Below are 12,768 nucleotides of genomic sequence, written 5' to 3'. Positions count from 1 at the left end.
CCCCTCCCTACAGAGCTCACCAGAGGATTTGCTTGAGAAGACCACATGCTGAGGAGCATTCAAGCCTTAACTCCAGTGGCATGTTGGGAAGGGAAGGCATGCAGGGGTGATGGCACGTGACAATGTGCTTCCACGGATCTGCAGAGGAGCAATTCCCAGCTGGGGCAGGAAGACGTGTCTGAGATTGCCCAGAACTGAGGAGAGAGGCAGGTGGGTCTCAGCAGGGTGCATGTAGAAAGACCTCTGAGTAGCTGTCCACTGACAAGCTGTCAGAGACAGCATCCCCTTGCTAACTACAATATCTCTAGTATGTGCATGCTGTGCATGACCCAGACTTTGAAAGCATTTCAAAGCCACTAACTGGACTTAGATATGCAGTTCCTATTACTTTCTCATTACCTGTTTTAATTATCTGCTTAAATTAATTTATATTAATGATTAGATTGAGCCTGTTCAGATTAAGACAGTGTTTCTTCTGATGTCTGAGTTTCAGTGATTCAGACCAGCTACTACCTACAACTGTCCCTGGCTCTGTTCTGAAACAATGGAGAAGGATGGAGCATCCACTGTGGAGGTCAAAATGGTTATTTATAATAGCTTGCCAGAACAGGCCCACTGCTTATGGGCAGGCTCAGAAACTCCGACTAAATCCACAATGCATAGCTGTTGCTTAAGACAAGGTCTTGACCAGATTCTGGGAGCTGAAGTTTTTGCTAACCCCCAGCACAGGTCACACATCTCCTGCAGCCAGGAATAAAGACTACCAGATCAAAAGGGTAGCACACAGGGATGTGTGGGAAGTGGGCAGTGCCTGGAAATTATACCTTAAGCGTTGCAAATGTTTGCTGTCTGTGCTCTACATGTGCATCAGGCTACTGGAGACAGCCCAGAGCAGGCTATTTATCTGCTACCTGTCCTTTCTTGAACCATGGGCATTTCAGTCCCTGCTCAGTCCCATGGTGCTACTCCAGGGAAAGGCAATGGGCATCCTTTCCTGACTGCCCAAGCAAGGAGGCTCTTTGTGGTGCAAACCGCACATGCACTCCTCCGTACTCTGGGCTGCAGGCAGCATGTTCAAAACTTCCTCTGAGAGAAGCATAATGGCTCAAGAAAGCAAGTGCCTGACCCTCCAGATCATCTGCTGTTTCAGACCCCAGAGCTGTGAAGTACTAATTATTGTTACTTGGCCTTTGGCTTCATTTTCATGGAAAGTATAAGCCACTGTTGGAAAGAAATGTAGTTACAGCTTCAGCTGGGTGACACTACAGACTAGATAGGAAGGGAAAGCTGAGAGCACTGCAGCGCTGGCACTGCTCGAGTGCCACACTGCTCATAGACCCTCGGAAGGATCTGTGGAGGTTTTGACATGAATATCCTGTACATGCAGCAGTTTTTGGCCACAGGTATATTGGAACAACAACTCTATAAATTGCTACACTTCACTGCTGATATGTTCAATTGTCCACAGAGGTCTACTACTCATGTACAGTGTCTTCCACAATCTGTCGAGACTACCCAGAATTAGCAAAATTATATCTATTTTAGGATACTCAGTGCTTTCCAAATAGCCTGTCTTGGGATGACAGTGCACACCCTGGTTCTCATGGTCTTATTACAGTATATAGACTAAGGCATTGCTGTGCACACCCAGAAAACAAGAGATCTGCTTTTGATAGCTGTGCTGCTGGGCTCTGTGCAACTCCTTCTTCTAGCTGAATAATGGGGAACTGGAAAGGGGAGCTGATAAGCAGCTACGTAAGAGACTGGTAAGTCATCTAACTAAGCTTTAACAAGCCTATAGGACCTTCTGCTTGGATGGGCTGGTCAGGCAGGGGACTTGCTGTGTGTCTAGTCTCCAGGAAGCAGCATCAGGCTTGCAGCCTCTCACATTGCTCCAGTAAAGAACAAGGCAATCTTTAAGGGCCACGTTATCTAAAAAATTTAATGCCTGCTTCCAAATCTCAGTATTCACACTCTCTCCTCAGCTGCTGCTTAGTCCTGGAAACCTCAGTTTCCAAGTGTAACCCATCTGCCAGAACTCAACTGGCAACAACAACTCAAGCTTAATGGTGTGAGCCAGAAACAACGAAAAGTTCCACTAAATTTTGTTGTCCTTGGTGATTTGATTTTCCCCACTTGCAAAGAGAAATCAGATGGCTTAATGAACATTATTTTTATTAAAGAGGACAACAAAGTTAGTTGTAGCAAGACAGGTAAGCAGTAACCATTGCAACTATTTTCTAAAGTAGAGCTAGAACTTAAACGGTGAGGCAGCTGTTAGGCCAAACAATTGCTTCCCCTTGCTTTCTTGCACTAACCTAAATGAAGAAATTAAGATTCACCCTCTTGAGTTACAGAGACGTGCAGTGAGCTGTGCAGCTTGACTCTGTTAGCTGCTCCATGCTCTGCCAGCATCCCTCTGGCCAGTCCATCCTGATACCTGTCCAAAACAAGTATGTCCCAAGGCTGTTTGCTGATTCTTCTCACCTATCACTCTGCTTGAGCAGATGGCAACAGACACCTTCTCCATGTTTCTTCCCCAGGGAGTCTTGGGAAAGGGTGGCTTCAGAAGCACTGGTGATGCCAGGCTGGAGATGGTGTGGAAAGCTGAGGGGCTCTCACAAAGCTGTGCTGGTGTGAAGTGTATGACCTGTGTGTCGCAGCCGTGTGAGGTGACTGGTATGTGGTCAGCACAAACCTCCCTCCTTAATCCAGAGGGAGAGATAAGCACCGGGTTCCCATCTGAAAGTAAAACCAGTTATATAATTAAGGATGGAGTGCTTGGGCAGGACGGCATGTGCAGTTTGGTGGATGTACTAGCTCTATTGGATTTATTGGAGCTATTCGCCACTCTCCAAGGAACTGTTTGGCAAATTCCCTGTATCCTTCAACCCCTTTCCCACCCACCACCTATTTCCTGTAGCAGCAGTCAGACGTATGAACTGTTACTAGCATTGTTGCACTCCATCTGTTGCTGAAAATACAGAAAAATTGTGAGGCTACAAAAAGAAGCAGAAGCCTAAAGCATTTTGTTTGATTTCAGGGGAGAAATGGCTTGTCGCTTTAGCTGTGTCATGGTAATATCAGCGTCAGCCTTTGCTGGTCTTTGCTGTTTGGTTTGCCTAGGTGAAATGATGCTATTCCTGCTTTCATCAGTCTTATTCACTGTAATCCTTGTAATGCTTTAGCCAAACTCCTTAGCTGGGTTCCTTCTTGCAGTAGTGAGACTATAACCCGTGTTGCCCAGCTCCGCGTCTGTCTTTCTGGGGCTGCTTCCCCAAGATGGTCCCAGAGATTAAGGGTGCCTCTTCCAAGGATTTGGAGAGACCTTTGCAAGAGCATCATTTGGTCTGTCTGATCAGCCAGGAACTCTCTCATGGATAGCACAAAAATGGAGTACCAGCCTTTTCCAGCAGCACTGCTGGTTCAATAATGACTGCTAGGGAAAAGAAAAAAAAAGGGGAAAATAAGATAATTAAAACAATTAATAGGTGCCATTCTGAACCACCGAATGTTTACTTTTACACCAGTAAAGGAGGATGAATGACTGAAGGACTGTGGAGATAAGGACGTCCTAGTTAGTAACCAGTAGATTTTGTATCTGCTTTCCAGATCTTTCACTCTCAGGAATCTAAGAAACTGGATTCTTCTTGTGGACCATAAGCTATACCAATGTAAATCAGTGCAAATCCACTGCCTTCCCTGAAGTTTTACCGCTTTATGGCAGCTGAAGGTCTGGCTCCACCACTCACCAACTCTACAGACAAATCCAAGAACTTGGAAGCTCTTGGAAGTTCCATCCAAGAAGGTTGGATGGGGCTTTGGGCAACGTGGTCTAGTGGAGGGTGTCCCTGCCCGCAACAGGGGTGTTGGAACTAGATGATCTTTAAGGTCCCTTCCAACCCAAACCATTCCATGATTGTATGACCCTATGAACTTGCTGGATAAGGTTTGTGAGTCTGCAGCTGCCTACAGATGAGCCTCAAAACAAAACCAGAGGTCCACACCAGAACAAATGATCTTTTCCCAAATTTCAGGGCTAAGCCTGGAGCTACTGCACAGGTCAGGGTACCATAAGCCACCTTTTGTTTCTCCAAGGCTTCATGTCTCCCCATGTAATTTGAGCTGGGAAAATTCAATCTCACGATTGCCTAAGCGAAAATATTTCCCTGCATCTCACAGACTCCTTGGGGCTCTGAAGTGTGCGCAGCATTGCGAGCCCTGGGACACAAAAACGTGGAGGTGTGTGAAGCCAAAGGGACACTGATCTGGGCTACAGGTGCACACAGCTTTAGATCTCACAGCTGGGTTTAGCCTGAGGCCAAAACAACAGTGCTAGCAATGTGGCAGTTGTAAGCTTTGTCTTTCTCTTGACATACCATCTCTGCATGAGGCCAGCTGCATGTATACCTCAGCAACACGGGAATAGCTGAGCTCTCCGAAGTTTCACAAGCAAAACTTCCTTGCATGCGCTGAGCCTCACTTGTAGCTGATCTTAATTTCCCTGTACTCAGTACCCAGAAGCATTACAGCCTGCAACGATGCTTGTGGCAGGGAGCTCTGAGGCCAGGAAGCGATGTCTGAAAGGGCCACTGGGTCATCGCTACAGCCAGGGATCTATATAGGAGAGCATAAAAGAGCAAAGAAGAAAATAATAATAAAAATAGAGCTGGAAAAATGAAGCCAAAATTGCACAGGAGATAGCAGCAAAGAAGAAAAAGTGTTTGAAATAGAGCTGGTGCAAAAGGTCATTACAAAGGCCAGGGCAGTCTCAGGGACACAGCGATGACAGGAATACTAAGCATGTCAGGAAATGTAAATACATTCTTTTCCCAGTGTTCACAGAGGGCTAATGAGAGCAATGCCGAGGACAGCCATACACTTTCAGGGGGAGTAAAAGAAATAATGAAGCCACTCCAGGTAATGCTGGAGCGAGTGATAAAGGACTTGCTCTTGTTGCAGGCTGTTAAAGTTTCAGGGCAGGATTCAGCTCCTGAGGATCTCAGCAGTGAGCTGGGAGAAGCCAGCGCTGTGCTAGACGGGACGGACTTCCCTCGTTATGCTGCCACTGCAGTCTCATGGCAAGGTCAGGCAAATGACGCAGGTAGTGATGAATCAGGCGCCTTGAATTCAGCAACTAGAGGGGTCTAGCCTGATGGAAAACACCTGGAGAAGTGTAATTTGATTAAAAATAATCTGCAAGGACTAACAAAAGAAAATCATGCTTAACAAATTACATGGAAACGTATTGTTCCTGAAGTGGGTGACATTAAGAGCTGACAGGCAGATGCCGTGGGTGTAATTTACCTGGCCTTCAGTACAACCTTCAGTATAGAATAAATGAATACATTAGATTTGCATTTATATAGCTCCTTTTCATCCACACACCACAGCAAAGCACTTTGCAAACATCACGTGGGCCATACAAAAGATGTGTCCATGACAAGTTGGTACAAAGACATTATTGGGAAAATGGGTCCTGAAGAGGCTGTTGGTTGGAAACATGGCCATCTCTTGTTGGAAGTGCATGGTCCACACCTGGGTGCCCATAATCTGTCCATAGAGAGCCACTTAATGATGGGGATATAAGCTTGCAAATCACCTGGAAAACTATAGAAGTGAACTCCTGCTGGCCAACTCACACAGACTCTCCTTCTCTCCAAGGGGAATCCCCAACCAAGGGATGTCTGGGCTGCCCCCTACCCTTTTTTTGGCTTTTAGGGTGTTCGTTAGGCTGAAGCAGCCTTGTGCCTCCCAGGTCCTGCAGGAGCAGGTGGAGCTGCATTACTTAGTACATCCTGCTAATGCTGAAGGTGGGTCCAAATGAACAAGTCCCTTTTAGCAAAATGCATATAAATGCTTTTTACTTTAAAGTGGCCTCTGCTATAGCAATAAGGTAATATACTGTGCTTTATAAAAGCACCTAAAAGCCTCATTTAGAATTGGTTATAATATTTTAATAAGTTATGAGAAGGGGTTTTTTCAGTGAAAACCAGCAGAATTGTTTCCAGGTAGCTGAGACATGGCTTATATGACTCTTATCAACAAATTAATATTTCTTTTTATTTTTATGAAAGATGGTTGTTGCACAATTCTGCGGTTGAAAATATTCCTGCAATTGAGTCCTGCTGACAATCACCTCAAAGCTATGCAGCGCAGGAGGACGGGGGTTTTTTCACACTAAAAGTTTCAAATTCATGACTAATTTGGAAGAGTTAAAGATGACTTTCATGGCTCGCTAGTGAAACCAGCTTGGAATTTCAAGTTGTCATCTCAGAAAAATCACAATTAACTGCTCCCCCAGGCCTGGCTGCACCAGGGAAGCTGGGAGCTTGTCCTGGCACTGCATCGCCACTAATGAAGAGACAGACTCTGCCGTCCGTTTCTCAAACTTAACGGTCAAATAATGAATAGGAGTTTATGGCACAGAAAAGAAATGGACACTGTGGATTTGTGAAGATTGTGAAGTTCAGCGCCACTTTGAAAACCAAATGTCAGTGCACTCTTGTTTTACTGAGGAGGGATTGTGAAAAAAATGGGGGAGAGGATGAAATGGGAGAGGAGGGGTCTGGTCTTTCCTCTCCAAGCAGTTTCCTGAATCCTGGGAAACTAAAGAGAGGCGGCAGGAGAGCTGTGGGTTCAGGGTACAGTCCAAGGACTGCAGCTCATGACCCCAATTCCAGCAGAGAGGGCCCGTAACCTCGTCTCCCTGCGCTCAGACCCAGGACGCTGTTGTGTCGACGGTCAGCCCCAGCCAGGCTGCTCATGGTCTCCACTCTCTTCTGTGCAACGTAGCCTTTGTTGCCTTAGGTAACTGACTTCACAGCAATTGTGTCAGCAAGGATTTTAGCAGCGTGTCAGCATGAAGTCTGCACAGTATGTTGCAGGTCCTAGTTACACATTTATCCTGTGGGCTTACAAGCATTTCATTATCTCTAGTACGTCCATAGTCCCACACCAGCACAAGGTTATGTCTCTCCACAGCTGTATGGTGCTGCAAACTTGTATGTGGAAGGAATATCCATCACCATGTAAGTGGCTCTAACTAGCTATTTGCAATTTTTTAAAACAAAAAGACTTTCCCCTGTTCCTTCATAACCATTTTTTTTCTGTTTTAAAGCTGTATGAAGTGCTTTGCCAGTATGAATAATAACTACTTAAAAATTCATCTCAAAGTTGTCTTTTCTTCAAACAATCCCTGACTTATTCCAAAAGCATTTACTACATGAAACAATGATGAGAAATTGCACTGGCAACCAAAGACAAGCTGTCTCCAGAGTCTGATTTTAACAGATTATTTTTATTAGAAAACACCAGGGAGTGTTAGTGAATGACAACTTGGAGAACTGGTTTATGGCAGTCTTTTCAACAGCTATCTCTCCGCACTTAATCCACATCAATCTTAAATGAGTATCTCCTTCAAGGCTTATCTCATCTGCTCCAATTTTAGAAACAACTTAATAAAGTGCATTTATCACCTCTTCTCCACATGGAAGCTTGGCTAGTTCTGCCTTTACGTGGCTCTTACGCGCATTTCAACCTTGATCTCCTTTTCCTAAAAATATGCTCATCAACCTTTTGACGAAGGGCGTTTCCTCCTCCTTTTTCACTCCTTGAGGGTAACATCTCTGGGTTGTACTCATGTTGTTTCGTAGTTCAGCCTTTAATGAGGGTCAGTAATGGTTGTAGAAGGTGGTCATCCCACTGCCTTCATGTTTCAGCACTGTAAGGCACGAGGCATGGCCAACAGTGCTGATTTTGCAGTAGGGCAGTGTGCTTTTCTCCCAGGCTTCCAGTCCCAGTTGATACGTATGGCTTCAGGACAAGCTCCTGAGATGGACTCTGCCTAAAATCCCAGGTGCCACATATATATTTGATAACATCAATGTTGTTTAACGGTACCCAGTGTGCATTTTAATGAGATTTGACTCTTAACACACGTCAGGCCTAGACCTGGCTCTGCTCCTATCTGAAACTCCACAGGAAAGGAAAGCATACCTTTATGATGGAAGAAAAATATGTTTTGGCACAATGCAAAGATCCACCAGTGTCTTCCTTCTGCTTTTCATTCTTTTCAGCTGAAATATTGATATTCTTGGTTATAATGTGGAGCAAAGGGGTGTAATTTAGACTGACTCAGCTTCCGGGAGCTTTTTATACAGCCTATGGGTATTTCTCAGTAATTCTGTATTATGGGCTGCCCTTGGGGGCTCTTCTCTCCAGCCCTGCTCTCAGGAGGGCCAGACACAATTTTGACTTCTCTGCTCAGTCCCTGTCCTTCACTCGGTCTCTTGGGGAGGGGATGGGGAGAGAGGATACCCACTTTCATGGAGGGAAACCCCCCCCCCCCAAAAAAAAAAACAAACCCACCACAATCTGCCATTCCTATGGGGACCCCCCGTGACCGCCTTGCAGTGAGGACAGCACAATTCCCAAGCCCTCAAGGTGACTCTCACCAGCCCTTCTCTCCCGTGGGATCCCGGGTGCCTTCCCAATGATGTGCACATTTTCACATGATTGTTGCTCTCCTCCTCTGTTTTTTTCTGATGTCAACAACTGTCACAGATGCTGCAGATGTGTATTGAGGCACCCATTCAAGTCTATGGTGGTTAAATGGTTTCAGGAATAAGCCATGATTGAGACTCCAGGGGTCAAAAATGGAGGCATTTATCTTGTAAGTCTTGCTTGGTGTGTGTTCGGTTCACTGTCCAAAGCCACCACTGCACACCGGGTTTGTGTGGACTTGATGATATCACTAGCATTCATGTTTATATGCATTGGAATAATTTCTGGAGTGACCTTCTATTAGCCCACATATTGACCACTTCCTTTAAAAGAGTAATGAATTCCTCTTGACCCACCAGATCAGAGTGTGGGCTGCCTGGTGACGTTAGCAAGATGATTGAACAACCATAAGTCCTCTTGTCACAGTGACAGGAAGGAGGAATGAGCAGGAGGAAAGAGGTAAATTAGCTCTTTTCATGTTGGAATAGGGAGCACATAATAAAGAAAGAAGTCATTCAGAAATAAATGACTGCGATGGCATTTAAAACAAATCAAAGATATACACACACTCCTATTCTCACACAAAACCTGGTAAGAATTATTTGGCAGAGAGGGGACTGATATTGTCCCCTGCCCACCACTGGGAACCATCATTTGTCTTAGCTTTGTTCTCACCACAAAGATGCAAATGGGGGTGAGAAATGGCTCGGCAGGAATCTAATCTCATGACAAACACGAGAGTAATATTGGGATGCATTATAAATGTAGTTCAGCTTTATCACTGTTCCTGCATGACAATGCTCAGTGCTATACTCTCAGGCTCTCCCTCGCAGGCTGCCTTTCTGGGAAGGCGCATCAGCCAGGAAAGTGTTTTGAGAGACTATCTATAGTGATTTCCTGATTTCTCAAGAAAGCATTTTAAACCCTTACCTAGGCAAGTCAAGGCTGCTGGGAACATTAAAGTCTGTCTTTGGTCTTTCCAGGGAGTCAGTAATATGTGTCCGCAGAAATTCCCTCACACGTGGAAGAGCAGAAACATGCTTTTTTCACTGATTACTTAGCAAAGGTTACTGAAGTGTTGGCTGGATTGGGCAGCTGGCTGGTTAACCTCTGCAACAGAAAAGCCTGGAGGAAATGCACTGCAGCACTCGCAGGCCCATGGGGCACTGTCGTTCATGGGGACCGTCACTCTCCAGTGCACACATCTGCTGGACACCAGAGCCAGGCTGCACCTCGTCGCAGTGGGGCCACACTGAGCGATGCTGATGGACCCACCCTGCCAACCCTGCCCAAGGATAACTCAGCATATTTGGGGTTCTCAGTGGCAATACACATCCCTTTCTCTAGACTCTACTTCCCCTGGTCACCACTGCTTTGAAATGTGAGTTTATGGAAAAAAAAAAACCAAAACAAAAAAAAACCACAACATATAGGTGGTTTTCTGCATCGTGTATCATATGTCCCTACAGAGAAACAGAAATAAGTGTTCGGAGAATCCTTCAATTTCTACTAGTGAAATAGCTTCTTAAACCAGATAAGCCAAGCAGATAAGCACAAGTAAATCCATGAAAATCACACTACTGAAACAGTGATGTGGGTGTCCAAGGCTTAGGAAGAAAGTGTCCCTCTTTCCACCTGCCTTTGCCTTTCTCAGACCTCAGTCCCAGCCCTCACATGCTTTATTCTGTTTTGATGCACTGCACACAGTGACCAAGGGAATATTAATAAGGGTGTGCTAACCGATGTTTTTCCTCTTCAAAGTCTAAAGCAAAAGACCAAAGCCCAAAGCCCACAGCCAGCTGTTTGGGGCAAAATTATATATTTTTCAAATTGCTGAGCATTAAAAATTCAGCAGATGTCAATGGTCCTGCAGGTTCTCAGAAAGCACATTGTAAGTCCTCACAGTCAATGGTACTGTATGTGCCTCAGCCCTTGGAAAACAAAAAAAAAATCAAGTCAATTTTATTAGCTGTCTCAGCACAAGAAGAGCCTAAAGTTATGCCTGAAAATACCCTGGTCTCATCATTGACAAGTCCTGACTTTTAATTTTTCAAAAGTGCAGGACCTGAATATCTTCAATCCATTTCTAAGCCTGCTGGTCTATCAATATATGTGTATCCTGAGAGTAGAGATGTAAAAGATTATACAAAAATCTTTCACCTTTACTCTTTGAATAAGAGAACTGTTACCCAGCTTGTTATGAAGTCTCTGCTGTACACAAGGAGCCAAAGGCAGAAAATCAGTGGAGGAAAGGCTGTGTCTACATTAACAAGTAATATGTTGTGCAATAGGAGGAGATCCATGGAGTGATGAAACTGGTACCAAGGACCAAAGCTGGCACTATCCGTAAGGATACTTTACATTGGAAGAGCTCCAGTCTGGTCCTGCCAATGGCCGTTAGAGGTTGGAACTCATTAGGGACGTCCCATGTCTTCCAGTTTAGTTTCATCTGAAAAAACTCCAGTTTCTGCACTCTGTGATCATGGCATGATGCAACCCAATGCGCAGGAATTGAAGACGATCAGGAGATTTGCTTTAAAAGTTCTCCCCTGATTTGGACTAGAATTTGAACCAAAGCAGGAAAACCCCCACACTGATTAAAGAAGCACATCGCGTATTTCTAGTCCATACCCAGTTCTTACATCCAGAAAAAAAAAAAAAAAAGGTGAAGAAAGACAAAATTCGCAAGTTTGTTCAGCACCTGTTGCAGAATCTTCTGTGTTTTCTGATGCATAATTGAAGCAGGAAGCTTTCACTTAAAGAGGTCTCAGGAAGTTGTGCACATGTAAATCTGTGTGTCGAAGTCCAGGAGCTTGTTTTGACATTGCAGAAGCAGGGATAATCTGTGACAGTGGCTTTTTAGCTTAAAAGTATGACTAATTAGTAAACAGGAGATCTTACTCTATGATATGGAAAGTGCAATTTAGGTTCAGGTTCAGCATTTCTATTAGTTTTCCCCTTGCTTTACGTTCCCATTCCTATTACCATCCATCTGATCTCCAAACTGAACAGGCAAAGTTGCATTCTTACTTCATGAGACTAAAACAACACATATTGCACCGGTGAGCTTTAAATAGCAATCTTTACATGTCCTTGAAGAAAACCAGAAAACCTCTACCTGTAAGGACATGAAAAACTTAGAGAAGATAAATTGTGGCTGACAAGGGGCTGTAGGATGAGGCCTCTCTTTGAGGAAAGACCTAATAAATTAAAGGTAACTACAAAAGCTTTCCTTTTGAAAGGAGATACATTCAGAGATCTGTCTCACCACAAGTGTTCGTACCAGGGAACTCAAAGAACCTGCCTGCTTATGAGGGCAGAGGTGACCTGTCTCCACCTTCTTGCACTGCAACTTCTTACAAAAAACCTAGGCACATGTCCTTGTGAATTTGCCTTGAGTGCTCACGTTTCCTGTGACAGAAGGGAAGTCAAGAGCAAGGTTGAGCTTGGCTGTGGGCTGGCTGGGTGTTGGGGTCTGCACCAGTGCATGCAAGCAGTTTCGAAGCTCTCCTGCGGCAGACAATGGACAAATTCAAACCCTGCAAGTGTTTCATGGATTGTAGAATAACAGAGGTCGGAAATAAGCTTGGGATCATCTGGTCTGACCTCAACTGACAGCAGGGATAATCCCCAAGTCAGGGCCTTGTCCAGCTCAGAATTGAAAAATCTGAAAGGATGGAGGCTCCAGCACTTGATGTCTCCCATCGTGATTTTGTTCTTCTTCCTCTGTCCAGTTGAAATTCTCCTTGCTGCAGCCTATGCCCATTGATCTTAAATATTGCAAGGATGCAATATTGCAGCACATTCAGCGGCTCCTCTACTGCAGAGCTGCTCCTTACAGTTGGCCCCAGCCCCATGGCTTTCCCAAATACAGGATTTTGTACTTGTTTTTTGCTGAACTTCAGGATGTTACAGCCAGGATGTGGTCCCACGGGTCCTGAGCCAGCCTTTTTTAGAGCAGACCTCAGCTAGTACAGCTAATGAAGGCTACCACAATCAGCAACAAAACCATTAGGATCTGTCTCTGAATTTAGAGAAAAGTACTAATGGCAAGGCAGTCCTCTAGAGGATGACAAGAAAAAGAAAAAGGACGTGAAAAAAATTATAGACTGTCTCAGTCCCTTCACTCTTTTTTTGCATGATGAGACGTCAGAACTATATGGAGCTTATTCACCAATTACCAATTTCTAGCAACCCACGGCTGCACACAAATGCACTCTGTACCTTAGCAAGGTCTGAAGCTGTGATCCCTGAAACAGAGAC

Source organism: Balearica regulorum, chromosome 2, assembly GCF_011004875.1.
Source record: "Balearica regulorum gibbericeps isolate bBalReg1 chromosome 2, bBalReg1.pri, whole genome shotgun sequence".
NCBI lineage: Eukaryota > Metazoa > Chordata > Aves > Gruiformes > Gruidae > Balearica > Balearica regulorum.
This window is presented reverse-complemented; position numbering follows the sequence as displayed.